This window comes from Pinus tabuliformis, chromosome 4_1, assembly GCF_031772625.1.
Source record: "Pinus tabuliformis cultivar Carrire ecotype Pingquan chromosome 4_1, CPIR1, whole genome shotgun sequence".
Taxonomy (NCBI): domain Eukaryota; kingdom Viridiplantae; phylum Streptophyta; class Pinopsida; order Pinales; family Pinaceae; genus Pinus; species Pinus tabuliformis.
In genome coordinates, this window is record NC_142303.1 from 203,319,843 (window position 1) to 203,335,021 (window position 15,179).

The window sequence follows — 15,179 nt, forward strand, 5'->3', positions numbered from 1 at the left end:
ATGATCCTCTTAGGTTAGCCATTTTCTTGGCTATTTTCGAACTTAGTTTTTACTTGTCTCTTCCAGTTTTCTCTGCAAACCATTGCACAAACCACTACCATTTAATGGCCCCTCAAACAGTAGATTCGATGAACTTTTTACGAAGCGAAATCATACCAATTTCCAAGGCTAATTTGTGCTAAAATTTATTGTGTTTTGGTTGCTGCTTCCCAAACGAAATTGTGCCTTTGTCAGCGGCATTTCGTGGCCCTTCAATATAGTGATTTGATGGGTGCCTTGCCAACTAAAAATGCACTCCCTTTTGTCGCGACTTGGTTGGTAAATTCTCAGCAAAATCATGGATCTAATCCTAGTGAATTCGTCATCTTTTTATACTGCATTTTGGTCACCAAAACACCCAGCAAAAACGAAGCTCTTGGCTCTGTCAACCGTGTCTGCAATTGTAAACTTGTGATATTACCTCTCTAACATTGCATATTACATTTTTTTCAACCTTCACTAATTTCATCTTATTGGGCCCTGGTTGTCCACACATCTACCTCTGCCCACAACTTAGCAATATTTTCATTATTGGTTTGATCAAATATCACTGGTGATATGTTTCTCCCACTGTCATTGTTCATTGTAAGCAGATTTATTGCATCTGCATTCAAATATTTCAAGGTAATGTCTTAGTTTATTGTAGAATCCATTGACATAAAAGAGACACTTGCAGTCACTATAGGAAAAGCGTATCATCATTTGATATATTGATTTATCTAGATTCTATAGGAAGGGGAAGCTGGGTAGAATGTACCATATATGTGAGCTCTAGCTTGAATTTCACAGCCCCAGTATCTCAATGCAGCATTAACATATATACAATTACTAAGGTCCATGGGTCTGCAAATGCTCTCGATCCTTTCTATAACATATTGTCAAGCTTCTCAAAATTAAGCAAGTTGAGACAAACAAATAACAAATGCGTCATCCTTTGAACCTTGCAATGTACATAAGCTTGTAGTCAGAATCATGATTGGATGAGTCACATTTTGTAAATGCCAGACATGGGATCAATAACACTCTAGAGAGCTCTGTTGAAAGCAATAATCACAAATGTATCAATGACATTCTTTTCTTCTGCCTACAAAGATGAGCACCCCCAATCACACCTGTATGAAGCCACTGATGCGTTGGGTTAAAGGTCCCTCACCAATATACGGCTCTCTAATGCTATTGCTCAAAAGAAACCCAAGAAAACATTGTTCATACACCACAAGGCGTTTATTATTACCTCCATATTTGCTAAAATTTTCATTTTCTGTTTTACAAACGTTTTGAAGCTAAGTTGTCTTCTCTGAGCATAGATGCAAATGAACAATTTTCAAATGATGAGGAGAATTAGAGATTTAAAAATATAAATTTGCATGCCTGCTAGTTCCTAAAGAATATCCCAATAACTCCAGCACGTATAAAGAGCAAATTCTGTAGGAAAAGAAAAGGCAAATCTGTTAAACTTAAATGATCAAATATGTTGCATAAATTTGCCACCAACGACGTTGAAACAATACATTTATATTGGTCTCACGAAGAAGCATGAACCTGCCAAGTTCCAACACTAAAATATTTCTTAAAACGTATATATGGAAATGTGTTCATCTCTTTATTGGATGCGTTGTGCATTTGATATTCATGAGTTCTCTTCGTGGGCGCACTTCTTTCTTGGTTCGCACTTAATGTTTGATTCTTGGTGACATGCTTGGATTTTTCAACACCTGGATATTTGATTGTTGGCTCTCTCGGTGTGCTAGCTGAGATTTGAAAAGTGGAATGACAAAAACCAAAAGTGGAATTGCGTGGGGGTGGTTCCCTGGCGGTGAGCTTCAGCAATGCACAATATACACCTAGTAGAGTTGAAACCCAAATAAACCGTACGCCAAATTGACTTGAACAAAATTTCATATTTCTGGCACATTTATGATCTTCTTAGATTATCCATTTTCTTGGCTATTTTCGAAATTAGTTTTTACTTGTGTCTCTTCCAATTTTCTCTAGAAATCATTGCAGAAACGACTGCCATTTAATGGCCCCTCAAACAGTAGATTCGATGAACCTTTTACCAAGTGAAATCATACCAATTTCCATGGCTAATTCGTGCTAAAATTTACTGTGTTTTGGTTGTTGCTTCCCCAGCGAAATCGTACCTCTGTCATTGGCATTTTGTGGCCCTTTAATACAACGATTTGATGGGTGCTTTACCGCCTAAAAATGTGGTCCCTTTTGTTGTGACTTGGTTGGTAAATTCTTAGCAAAATCATGGGTCCAATCCTAGTGAATTTGTCCTCTTTTTACACTGCATTTTGGTGACCAAAACACCCAGCAAAAATGACCCCCTTGGCTCTGTCAACCATGTCTACAATTATAAATTTGTGATATTACCTCTTTGACTTTGCATATTACACTTTTTTTCAACCTTCACTAATTTCATCTTACTGGACCCTGGTTGTCCACACATCTGCCTCTGCTCACAACTTAGCCATATTTTCATTCTTGGTTTGATCAAATATCACTGGTGATATGTTTCTCCCACTGTCATTGTTCATTGTAAGCTGCTTTTTTGCATCCGCATTCAAATCTTTCAAGGCAATGTCCCAGTTTATTGCAGAATCCATTGACAGAAAAGAGGCAGTTATAGTCACTATAGGAAAAACGTATCATCATTTGATATATTGATTGATCTAGATTCTACGGGAAGGGGATGTTGGGTAGAATGTACCAGATATGTGAGCTCCATCTTGAATTTCCCAGCCCTAATATCTCAATGCAGCATTAACATATATGCAATTACTAAGGTCTGTTACAAGGTAACAAAAACTTTAGCGGGCCTGCAAATGCTCTTGATGCTTTCTATAACATGTTGTCAAGCTTCTCAAAATTAAGCAAGTTGAGACAAACAAATAACAAATGCGTCATCCTTTGGTCCTTGCAATGTAACTAAGTTTGCAGTCGGAATCATGATTGCCCTCTAGAAAATGGCCTTTCAACAGTGAATTCAATACCAAAACTAAGGATTGTAAGAAGATACATCCTTGAGTTCTCTCCACTGGTGAATGACTAATTAATTAGAAGTATAGAATATCTACTTCTATTTGGCAATAAAACATATTCCTAAGAGATCTTTGATATGAACAATGAGGAACTTTAATCTAGTTGCCACCGACAATATCACAATCATAAAACAAAGTCTAAGTTAGACGGCTCAAAAACCATTCTTTACTCAATGGAGTAACTTGAATCTCTTCTTCTGCAGTTTCCTTTAATAGGGGATCTGATAAATCCTTAGTACTGATGAAGGTATGGCATCTAACAGCTTTGATAGCACAACAAAGTAGAAGAAAACAATTTACCCATGTAGTAATATCTAGGATTGTTTTAGCTGAGAATGTTTCAGTTGAGAAAACTTTTGCTATAGAGGAAAGGGCTAATAGTGATCCTAAAACAAATTCGATGGTCCACCAGGTAATGGCAACAATGGCTGGTAGTTTCTTGAGATTTAGCTTTAACGAAATAGCTAACACAAACAAACCATGTAAAAGCTTCTATAGTGATATCCAAGATGCAGCTGCAATCCGATGACGTGATCCGTGTGGACGCCCAAGTGGAAGCACAATGTCTCCATTTCGAATCCCACTACGATGCCCTTGACCGCGCAGCAAGGCACGATGTGCTGCAAGTCCTGACGTCTGCCTGGAAAACACCTCTGGAGAAACCCTACCTCTGGATTAGGGATTGGCACCCCGCACTCTTCATCAATCTCTTCCACGGCCTCTTCGTGCATTACCTTTGGACCGCCTCCGTCTCGAACTTGCGACGTCGGAGAAGAATTAGTACCACAGGGGTGGGCTGGCTTACGCGTCAGAGGACTTGCTGAACGAGGTTGAGAACGTCAGAATGGTGTTGTGCACCATGGTTCCTGCCCTTTTTCACAGAATGCGCCGCGTTCAGCTCGGCCTGGGAGGCCCCATTGCCAAAGACTGGTCACTGGCCCTGCTCCGAGACCACCAAGAAAGTTCCCCGGGATTGAGTCGCCGAGAGGATCAAGACGCCGTGGTGGCACCGGAGAGTGGATTCACAGCGTAGGTCTGGGAATTGAATAGGGAATTACAAGATTCAGAAGGCGCTAGACTAGAGAGTGGATTCACAGCGCAGATACGGGAATTGAATAGGGAATTACAAGATTCAGAAGGCGCTGGACTGGAGAGTGGATTCAAAGCGCAGATCTGGGAATTGAATAGGGAATTACAAGATTCAGAAGGCGCTGGACTCTGCATCCTCCGATTTAACACACAGAAAATGAATTTGCCAAAGTGGCTTGGAGGGATCCAGGGGAGGGGCTGTTGCCAAATTAGCTACATAATTCTTCACAAAATCCAGCCTGCAATTGTCTGCCTCCATAACCAATTTGTAATATGTAACTATTTCCAACAAATTTGTAACTGTTTTGATCGACGGTTCAAGTTTTTGTAATCGTCTAACATCTAATCGTACGGTGTCAAAGGATGACAGGTAGGCAAAGAATTTGTTGCTATTTTGTTGACTTAGGAATCCCTGCGATAATTCTCCCTCTTGCATGAAATGAATTATGACATATAAATTCCCTGAATTCTCCGGCTGAAACCTTTGGTTTCCGTTTTGAGTCTGTTTTTGTCTTTGGGTTTCTCTTTAGATTTGATTTTTTTAACCAGCTTTGGATACAACCCCTTTGATGCAAACATGGGGTTTTTCTACTAATTGGGCTTAACGGCAAAAGCCAGATGGCATCCTTGCTTCACTTCCTTCAGCACAACAATGTCCTTGCATTCCTCTACAAGCTGTCTGATATCTGAAAATCCTAGCAACTTCTCATCCAGAATCATGCCAGTTGCTTTCCAGAAGTCTATATGAATGGGCCCAAATAGAGTATCCCTTTTCTGCATGTTTGTTGCCATTCACAACTCGGTTCATCCATGCTTTGAATTCCTCCAACGAAGCCGATTTATTCTTTTCTGTAGACGATGCTGAAGATACAGGGCTCCTAGGCTTCTCTGTTCTAATAAAATGGCCATGGAACCCAGGCTCTGTCTGTGCCAGGCCACTGCCCATTAAATCAAATGGAAGGCCGCATGTACCATCCCATCTACCACTGAGGGTGGGTTTAAGACTCAGTAAAGTTTCCCTACTGTACTTAAGAATGGATGCATTATTTGATTCTTCCATTTGTCTATCATGAACAGAGGTTGAAGAAGCAGGAAAAGCAGCAGAGAAAGACTCATTGTCGTGAACAGAGGTTGAAGAAACAGGGGAAGGAGCAAGAAAAGCCTCTGTATCATTATTAGAGGTTGAAGAAGCAGGGAAAGCAGTAGAGAAAGTCTATGTTTCGTAAACAGAGATTGAAGAAGCAGGGAAAGCAGTAGAGAAAGTGTGATCAAATACACTATTCCCTCTAGGAGAGTGTGATTGATGATCTTCATCTTGTAACGACCCGAGAAAAGGCAACCCTTCCAGACAATCGTTGGCCGAATTTAACATACCTTTACGAATTTGTCTCGCAGATGGGCAGACCAAGAAAATGTTATACGATCTCTGCCAGAGCATCTGAAAAATGTAACAGAAATCCACAATCCCAATGATGAAGATAAGATTTGCCGGTGGTGGTGTATCCATCGCCCAAAAAAGAATATCAACGATCATCATTTTCTCCATTTCATATCTCTGGCCTGTGATTCATGTGTGGGTAGACCAAGAAAATGTTATACGATCTCTGCCAGAGCTTCTGAAAAATGTAACAGAAATCCACACTCCCAACGATGAAGATAAGATTTGCTGGTGGTGGTGTATCCATCGCCCAAAAAAGAATATCAGCAATCATCATTTTCTCCATTTCGTACCTCTGGCCTATGATTCATGTTACACATAATTATTCCTGAGTTAAAATTTAGGAACCATTAGTCATACTTAAACCATTATTCATACTTGCAACTAATTTACCATTATTCATAGTTCAGCTAATTTAGCAGAGTTATAATCAGTGAAGTGAAATTAAATGGTTGATAAATGTTTACGGCCATAAAAATAAGTATATGTTATTTGTAATTCAGAGTATTTGTAAATCCAAGACAAAAGTGGAGGTTTGTAATCCAGATAATTTGTAAAGCCATGACCAAAGTGGAGGTTTGTAATCCAGATAATTTGTAATTTGTAATCCAGAAATTTGTAATTCAGAGTATTTGTAAAGCCAAGACAAAAGTGGAGGTTTGTAATCCAGATAATTTGTAATTTGTAACCCAGATAATTTATAAAGCAGGTAATGTGTATGTACTCCAAAAGAAAGTTCATATCTAACTAGATCCACATGTGTGAATAATGTGAATTGGCATGGCATCAATATAGTATCATGGTGGTCAATAAGATAAATTAACTTACATGAGGCAAAACTTCCATATATAAACTCCAATTGAGGTGATTTTTGCATTGCTGGAAAAGGTACTCTTGATGAGTAGAAGAACATTAATATGTTGGGAACTTTTTTCTTGGATTTTTTACCCCGAAAATGACCATTTCGAGCCTCAAATTGGATTTAGAGTTTTTGGACCTTAAGTCACTAAAGTAAGACATACCCTCATAATGAACCCTACAATCCAATGCTTCTAGTTTTCCACCTAAAAAATACCCAAAATAATTAAAAAATTATATAATAATGAAAGTTTTCAATTCAAAATGTTTCCTAAACTTTTTTTAACCCAAACCATAATAATGAGCCTAAGTGGAATTTGAACCCAAAAAAAATTCAAATAATAATATCATTTAAGTGTATCGCATATACTAACTCATTCATTAAACCAAAAGAAATTTAACTCATTAATTAAACCAAAAAAAATTCAAATAATAATATTATTTAAGTGTTTCGCATATACTAACTCATTCATCCAAAGGAAGTTACATAGAGATTTTATCGAGTGGAATATCATGAGTACTTCAAATACAAACTTGCTTGATCCTTTCAACGAAATCGTGCTCGTAGTCACCTCCCTTTTCAATTTTTAAAAACCAAGTTAGTAAAATCAACCTCAATTTGATAAATAATCATTATAAAAATTTAATGTCGTTATGAAATGTGTATAAAGCTTCGTAAAGCCACTAAACACTAAAATGAATATCAAATAATTAAGGGAAACCATACATATAGATCCATCTCTAATCAATAATCTATTTGCATGCAAACTTTATTATCGCTTCTCTATCAAAAGAATTTGACTTTATGCTAAATCTTTAATCTAAGTATAGGCTAGCTCCTTCACAAAAATAAGGGACGACTTATAGTGCTCCATATTAGTATAGGGAAGTGGTGTTAATTAAATGTAAAGCTATATAGATGAGACAAACAATGTCATTTATAAGTTAAGATATGACAGGATTAGTAATGATTGTACAATAATATATTAGGGAGTATTGAAGGTAGACACACACTAGTTTATCATCCACGGACCAAGCACATAAAGCTTCAATAACACTCCATTAAAAAAAAGTGTAATGACAAGATTTGAGCATTAAGCAATAGTAGATAACATATATTTTAACAAGATTAGAGCATCAAGTTTAGTGTTATGCTTACTGTGTTAATGCTTTACTTGAAACTTTTTCTACTCATATGACATTATTAAGTGATTTTGCATACTTAGTATTGATGATGGAGAATACTTTTTACTTTTAATAAAAATTATTTTCCCTTTCTTAATGAGAACAGTTGAAGTGTCTTTTCACTCTTCGAAAATATATTTTTGACTGTCTTAAATTCAATTAAGAAGGAAACCAACTTAACAACAAAGTCGACAATTAACCCTACTCTACAGCTGGGCACTCCAGGAACCTAAATTTATAATTAAGTTGCTCTCACGACAATGAGACTTTACAAAATAGCGATGCTTGTGCCTCCCCATCTCATTGACTTCCGTACTACCCTTCAAATGAATTTTTCAATAATCCAAAGCAACTTTGGATAGGGAAAGGTTTCTAGGTTAGTGCAATAGGAATCATTGTTACAGAGACTTGATAAATTGAATTACAGCAGTTACAACGTTTTGGCTAGCCAGCCCAGAAAAGACAGCAACCTCATTAGGTTCAGAAGTTTCCCCTCCAGCCAAATCAGAAAGAGATCTTATTGTATGAATGGCAGTCTTTGTTGAAGGCAGACCAGTGCTACAACTGCACTTTCCATGTCCATGGGACTTATATTGAACTTGGTAGAGAGGATGTTTCTGTACACTGCATTGTCCACAAACACGTTTGCACTCGCTCCTCTTTCTACTAGAACAGCCTTGGGAGGTATATGGCAGACAAGTTGTTGAGTTCAAACATCCTTCCAACTCCAGAGTCTGAATAAACACAATCAGAACTATCAACAAATTTTATTATAAAAACACAGATAGTGTAGAGTGTTTTTTTTTTGGAAATTAAGATAAATCTAAACAATACTTGTATGAGAACAGATCTGATAGAGGCTTGCTTGATTACAAAGAAATATATACATACATACATTTCCTGAAAGAACTAGTAAATACCTCAAGGCTCTTTGCAGTCTGATAGTAGTGCTCATCCACAGGCACCCAAAAAGCATGTTGCCTGACCTCTGGAGTTCCATTTACTGGAAAAACTTCCTCAGGTTGATACCACACATTATTAAGGAGGTTGCTTGAATTCTGATCTGATGGAGTTGTGGAGTTTGCAAAGTGAAGGTACCCGTATTGTCGTGTGTAATCTCCATTTGATTCCAGAGGAAGTTCATCATTGGGTCCATCTCCATATCTCTGAACCAACACATACAAATTCAATCACAAGATAGTTTTCAATCACAACTTAATAAGTAAATTTTTTTTTTCTAAATCTTTGTTTTCACAACCCAATTATATGGCACAGTCCAAAGATGCATAATTCTGTGATTTTTTTTCTTGTACTTTTTACCGAGATAAGTTCAAATCAAAGTTTCAGGTATTCGAACTTCTCCACAAACTCAAAAAAAATAAACTATCAAAAAGATCGAAACGTGAAGGGATCTAAGATTTTTACCTTTTTAACAGGAAATTTTCACTTCAGAGACCTCTGATTAAACTTGAATATCTGCAAAATAGAGCAGTTCGTGAAAACTTAACCGATACCAAATTTGACAATCGAATAACCATGAAAAACAACCAGAAAACATACCCAAAATTCATATTGATGTTCGCACCATAACAGTAAGAGCTATACAGATGCCCTTTATTGTAGGCACTACTGAGATTACATTGAAAACACAAATTCTACCGTCGTAAAAAATGCTCTGAATCGATAAAAGAGAAACAGATGACGTGCAAAAGTCTACAAAAATAACCCAAACTCATTACCACTGCCATCTCTAGCCCTCTTTGAAGCAGGAAAATTGAAGTCTACCCTCTTCACGAAAACAAGATCAAAAGGAAGTCTAAAAGACAAAATAAAAGGGATTTTGTAAACCCTCCTTAACATTAAGAGATTTCTTTAAGATCTGCAGCAATACGAGCATATAAAATCTGCAACAAAAGGTCTAGGGCTTCATGAATGATGAATAGCTTCAAAGATATAAAGATATAAACAACTCTATGTAGAAGAATTATAGAAGAGATAAACTGCGGGTGGAGGGTTTCTGGAATTCTCAAAGAAGAAGGTGCAAAGATTGTTAAATCCATTGGATATGAATTTCCCAACCTGCAAAGAACACAAAACTCAATGACGAGAAAATGAAATTGCAAAAATAAATTGAAAAGTTGTTGACAAAGTCCAAAGAAGAGGTAAATGGAGCAAATTAAAGGTCTGATTCCCTCACAACAAAACGCTGGAACCCCACCTGCAAATGACAAGGCCTCCAGACATTTCAAAAGGAAGTATTAAAAGACAAAATAAAAGGGATTTTGTAAACCATTCTTAACGTTAAGAGATTTCTTTAGGATCTACAACAATACGAGCATATAAAATCTACAACGAAAGGTCTAGGTCTTCATCAATGATGAATGCTTCAAAGATATAAACGACTCTATGTAGAAGAATTATAATAGAGATATACTAAGGATGGAGGGTTTCTGGAATTCTCAAAGATGAAGGTGCAAATATTGTTAAATCCCTTGGATAAGAATTTCTCAACTTGCAAAGAGCACAGAAATGAAGAACACAGAGTTCAATGACCAGAAAATGACATTTCAAAAATAAATTGAAAAGTTGTTGACAAATTCAAAAGAAGAGGTAAATGGAGCAAATCAAAGGCCAGATTTCATCAAAGAAGAACGCTGCAACCCCACCTACAAATGACAAGGAAGTATTAAAAGGAAAAATAAAAGGGATTTTGTAAACCATCCTTAACATTAAGAGATTTCTGTACGATCTACAGCAATACGAGCATATAAAATCCACAACTAAAGGTCTACGACTTCGTCAATGATGAATGCTTCAAAGATATAAACGACTCTATGTAGAAGAATTATAAAAGAGATAAACTAAGGATGGAGGGTTTCTGGAATTCTCAAAGATGAAGATGCAAATATTGTTAAATCCGTTTGAGCTCAGAACTGAGATCAAATCTGACTGCTTTCCATTAAAAAACAATAATCATAAGTCAAAGAGCATGCCAATAATGGCTACAAAAGAGCAAAACTAAGCTAGCAGCTCGTAGTGCAGGATGTGCAACAATGTTTCAAAATTCCTTTTCGAAGGCTAAAGCCTTATCATTTATACATCACGAGGCCCCAAGCTGGCCTCCTAAATCAGTGGGACTTGGCTGACCAAACTAGGAGTGAACTGCTGCTTCCTCAAAATCCGTTTGGCTGTCTTCTAATCCGGTTGTGGTGGCTGCTGGAGCTCGGAGTTGGGGGTGAAGATCCCAAGGAAGGCCATTTAATGCTGTGGACAACCCTCCTACGAATCCTCAACCCCATCTTGGCTATCTCCTGGTCCTTATCTGCTCAGTTTTGTTCCAATCATGTGTCAAAAAACCTGAAATGAGCACGTGTTAGCCACCTAGGAATAGTGACTGCCCTTATTCGTACAAATGACATAAACATACTAAAAAATGATGCATAAGTTATGAAAAATGAAGGATTGAGCAAAGGTAGTTAGGCCAAATGAGCCCAAAATGTTACCAAATTTGGGGCTCATCACCCCCTCCTCTGATTTTTGAAAATTGGGAAGGGGTTCCCTTAATGCACCAGTGTCGTTTATTTTCAAATTTAGGCATAGATCCAAATGAGATACCCCCATTACCACTAATCTGCAATAGGGCTTGGGTCCCCTCATGTCATCAGTTAGAAAAGTGTGGACACTTGTCATCCGATGTGCTTGTGGACATGCGACCAAAATCCTTCATGATCCTCAGTTCCTCTGAGGTGAGACGTCCATCATGCCTATGTCACCATTTTCCACGTGTTGATCACTTATTGGTCTAAGTGATATCCATATTTGTCCCACTTGGCCAATAATAAATTCCATAAATGCTTGTCATGTGTCCTCTAATGATTTTTCCATGTCACCTTGTTCTAACATCATCATTCCATATTGTCACCTATACAAAGGAGGGGTACCTGACCTTGGTTTTCCACCAAAATTATTTGTTAATCTTTTTTGTGGCCGAGACACCAATTTTTTCAAACAATGCCTCCTTTGTATGTCAGTTCCTATCAATCAATCTTGGTCAGTCATTGTCTCTTAGCTTGGTCTCACACCAATCCAAGACATGAATTTCTTCTCGGAAATTGATAGTAATTCCTATGTCCCGACCTTCATCTGTTGGTCTTGGATTTGTAGTCCTCCCACCTATCCAACTATTGAGTTCATGCATGTTACGTTAGGTGAGAATATATCAGTCATTGACCCATTGTTCTCGATTGATTCAGTGGTCAAGATCAAAACACAACCCCTCCTAGTTGCTTGAACGTTAACATAAATGCCGGGGGGGTCGAGTTGTTTTCATTTAACATAGAATAAACCCCATGTCCCTTTCTTAGAACACACTGATGGATGTCATGGATGAGTTTTGTATTAAATAAATAGGTGGCTTGGGTTAAAATGTGATCCCCCCCTGTATGGTTGATGTTTAATAAGTGGAGAGGTCCGCTATTTTGTTGTATGTGGAACCCATCAACCTGGAACCTTTCCATGTTGACCCTTTCTCCTATAAAATTTGACTGGCCATAACTATTGATCTTAGAGTTATTTTTTAAACTTTAATGTACCATTGGAAAGGTTTTTTCGATACATATCGATATGAATAGTTTTTAGGAGCATCTAAGTTAATTATCTAGGGAAAAAATGATTTGAATATAATTCGTAAATCACATGCTTACTAATATGTTTGTAACCACCTGTTACATTAGTGCTCTTTTCCACTAAATTACAACTCCTATGACATTAATGACAATATATTTCTAACAATGTTCCTTCTCGAAGTCCCATGGCTCTCAACATTTCACCTATAGTTACCCATATGCTTCTTTGGAGGCCTAGGTACCTATGGGTAAGGTGTCCAGGACATAAATTGTTGAACCACTTGACAATCACAACTTAGATTCTAATGAAAGAAACCTATATTCAACAACAATAATTATTATTGCATCTAAGTGGACCAATCTTGAATACAATATTCTATATAATACTTTAAATAATGCATCCCTTCCAAAATGAAGGCTTTGAACATGTAATGGTGTTTTCTCCCTATGAAGTGGCTAAACGAAAATCCTATTAGGTGTTTCTAGCACATAAGGGGAAGCAGCATATCATTAGTCCACCCTTCAATTGATAGGTGTTAGTGAATAGTAATGATGTTCTATAGGGCATAGGACATCATGGACAAGTTCCATGGTCAAAGGGACCAACATGATGGATGTCCACATCCTCAGTGTATAAATGTGAGGAGGGAGGAATTGTGGATGCATGAGTTACGAACTTGACCTTTTTTTTCCACCACTATTATGCGCCTTTTATGTTTTCTTAATTTTTACTTGTATTATGGCTCATAGCTCAAGGGTTATAGCTTTCCTTAAATGATGTATATTAGTTGTCTCCCCCATTAATGATGAGGCAGTTCATCAATAATAAAGGTTAGACATGCAAGGGTTCCTTTCGTGATGTAATGGAGAAAACATGTGCCTCGGAATTGGGTGATGTCCATGTGAGTGAGCTAGAGTTCATGCTAGTCTTTTTCCCACATGCTCATTATATGTCCCTACCATCTTTTACATTTTGATATTATTTTCTTTTGTTTTGATTTTTGTACATAATATGTGTTTTCCTTTTCTTTTAGCTGCATCAAACTCCCAAGGAAAAGTTTTTGGGCCCTACCTAGTTATGTGGATGCGTGGGTACCAAATCCCAAGGAATTAATGGCCAGTTGAAAAAGGAATGGAGGTGAAACTAGGCTTGTAATGTATGATGGAAAGTGATAAGCATGACATAGGGATAGGAGAAACTATGCCATCTCAATCAAGGCTTCCCAAGTAGTGCCACTCTCATACCCATTGGGCTATTAGGGGGTGTCCCATTGGACTAGGATTGAATGTTAACCCCCCATTTAAGGTGAGAGAACAAGGTTATGGTAAAAACCCCTTTTCCTTTCAGGTCACCCTGTAATCCATATCAAATGCCCAAATATAAACAAGCATAAGCACTCGATTGCAAAATGAATAAAGTACTTTTGGATTAGAATCCCACCTTCCTCCATGTGTTCTTACTGGATGGTTCATAAGCATTGAGATGACGAAATTGGTGGAGATAAAATGGCATGTCATCATCTAGTGGTGGTTTCTTGGGGTTGTTGGTTGGCCAACTGGATGTGAAGAATGCAGGAGAAAAAATTTCTCCTAGGGATTATCCATTTTGGTGGGTAACAAGTCAAATTTGAATGTCGTGCTACAGTTGGAGCTAATCAATCAGGCTGAAGGGAAGAAAGGTGCACTTCATTCACCTAATGGCCGCTCTAATCATATCGCGCTTGTGGAGAAGTTTTGTTACATCTCTACTCCAAAATAATATTTATAGTAGTTATAAACAATTGTAATAGCAACAAATTAAATGGCTGAAAATGTAAAGAATTTGAAAAGGATTCAACTAGGAATGGCATTGAAGTGATGCAATTTTCCTTGGCCTGAAACACATATATGAAAGGATATACTTTATTGGTAATATGGATTTATATTTTAGAAAGAATGGTTATAATATTTATATGTAAATATTTTGATTTATTTTAGGAAAATAAGATGATAATGATAGTGTTACAATGTTTTGGTGTTATAGAATAAGATGGATTTGCTAATGTGCACTTTTATAAGGTCTATTTTATAAATTGTAGAATATAAAATTATACTATATCTAAATTGAAATTTCTATTATATGAGTTTATCATAGATCAAAATTGTTCTTTGGAACATTCTATTGCCTCTTAAGGATCATTTATCAAGCCAAACATTATCTTTTTATCTTCCTTCTTCTCATCGTTTACAAAAAGAAACCTAAGTATTTTGTGTTTCATCTCAGATTGCATGTAATTTTTTTCCATCATGTAACATATTGTGATCAAATTACAACATGGCCTTTCCGATAAGATATTCCATCCACATATTAGTATCATATCACTCATATTAGCTTCCATATGGTAGTCTCTATTATTAAAATTTACTAACTATTTCTAGGAAATAGCATCTTATCGTTCAAAAATTCCTTCTGATAATGAAGAAACATGGTAGGCATTGAGATGTAGTGTACTCACTCTCTCTCTCTCTCGCTCTCTCCTACCCTACTAACAATGGTAGGAGGATACACTATCAAATTTCAAACCAAGAAAGTGAAAACCAAAAGGAGAAACCAAAGAGAGTATAGAATGAGTGGATTGAGGGAGCTTGAGAAATTGAGAAACATATTGTAAATGAGATTACTAAAAGAAGAAATTAAAGAGAGTAGAAAATAATTCGATGGAGGCAGCTTGAAAAATAAAATCTGTACAAGATCATAGCCTACTAGAAATGCTAGGAGAATACACTATCAAATTTCAAAAAGGGAAAACCAAAAGGAGCAACCAAAGAGAGTAGAGAATGAGTGGGTTGAAGGAGCTTGAGAAAGAAAATTTCTACAAGATCATAGGTTATTCATAATGATATAAGGGTATTTTGTTA